We start from the raw sequence: 1,675 nt of genomic DNA, 5'->3' as shown, positions 1-1,675 counted from the left end.
CCGTTCGCTCGCCGGCCAGAGGAGCACAGCCCCTTGGCTCAGCCCAGCGGGGGGCGGCTGTGGTGGGAGCAGGAGGAGGGGGCGCCTTGCCCAGCGGGGCCCACAGGCTTTGGGGTGAGCAAGGATCAATGTTACCGGCCACGGGGTGGGCCGGGACAAAGGATGCGAGGGCCAGTCAATCCTTGGGAGAGGGGGGCCCCAGGATGCGCCCTTCTTATTCCCAGGTAGTGCCTTCTGGGGTCCCCCTTTTCCCTCAGATATCAGGGGTCCCTGCTGTGGGCGGCCTCAGGCCTGTGGTGGAGGACTGGGTGTCCAGAACCTTCTTACTGGCCCTGATGGGGTCACCGCTGCTCTAAGAGGCCCTATTGAGGGGGGAGTCACAGGCGAGGTGGCCGGTGGAGGGCCTGGCGGGCAGGAGGCCCTCGGATCCCAGGGCCGGGAGGGCCGGAGGCCGCTGGTGGCAGGGATGGCTGAGGGCTGCGATCCCAGGGGCTCCCAGTGTGAGGGGCTGCGTGCCTGGTCTGGGCCTCCACTTCCCATGCAGGAGGCAGCGCGAGGCGGCAAGGCCCCACGTGGAGGGCCTCCACCGCCCCAACAGGGCCCCGACGCCTGGACCCCATGAGGCCAGGGAGGTTCCTTGGGGATGGGCAGGGGAGATGGCCAGTGACCTAGGTCCCTTCTGTCCAGGACGTCTGTGCCACCATGGTAGTTTCAGTGGCCTGGCCAGTGTGCGCACACGCGCACACGCTGGCACACAGGAGGCCCGGCCCTCGGGGGCCTTGGGGTTGCAGGTCCTCCTCTGGGTCCAGGTGGGGGGGCGAGGCCACTGGCGCTCCAGGGCCGGTGCTCGCTCGTCGGACCAGCGTGACCCCACCTCCCCCTGTGCACTGGGGTTCTCTGAGACTCCACCAGAACAGAAACTGCTGCCCCCTTGGCATGGTGACCAGTGACCTGGGGGTGCTCCAAGTCCCCCTGCCATCAGTCCGTCCCTGCAGCCAGTGCCGCCGGTGTGTGGCCAGCTCCCAAGTTCTGGCTGCTGGCCCAGAGCAGGGCAGGGAGGCTGGCGCTGGAATTCAGGGGCGGGTCTGTCCGCGTGCTACCTGGAGCTGGGGACCTGGACTGCTGCCCTTCCAGGTCCTCCCGAGCCCAAGGCATCCAAGTCAGCCATGAGCCTGACTCTCGGCTGGCAGGACGAGGTGGATTGGCCAGGACAGAGCCCGGCAGCCCTGGGGAGGGCAGAGCTGGGGGGTGGGGGGGGACCTCCTGACGGCTCTGTGGCCTCGGGGCCTCAGGGCCACTGTCCCTGCCTCTGAGAAAGAGCAGACCTGAGCCCCAGTGGCAAAGCCCCATGCTGCATGCCCTGGGTCAGCTGGCCTCGCTTGTCCAGTGTTGGGACAAAGGCCAGGAAAGCGATAGGTCCCCATGAACAGAGCATGTAGGGGTGAGGTGGGCAGGGAGGGGATCTGCCAGTATGGAGGTGATGGTGCTGGCTTCTGCAGACCCCCTGATGGCAGGACGACCCCAAGAAGCACCCCTCCTCCCTGGGGGTAGGCAGGACACCCCAGAGCCCTCCACAGCCTGAGCAGGGGCCAGCCCGACCGTGGTGGGGGCAGGGTGCCACTCACCTAAGCGGCCACTGCCCTGGGCGCTGGCTGGTCACGACGCACTTCCGCCC

Source organism: Pteropus vampyrus, unplaced genomic scaffold, assembly GCF_000151845.1.
Source record: "Pteropus vampyrus isolate Shadow unplaced genomic scaffold, Pvam_2.0 Scaffold227, whole genome shotgun sequence".
NCBI classification, from domain to species: domain Eukaryota; kingdom Metazoa; phylum Chordata; class Mammalia; order Chiroptera; family Pteropodidae; genus Pteropus; species Pteropus vampyrus.
This window is presented reverse-complemented; position numbering follows the sequence as displayed.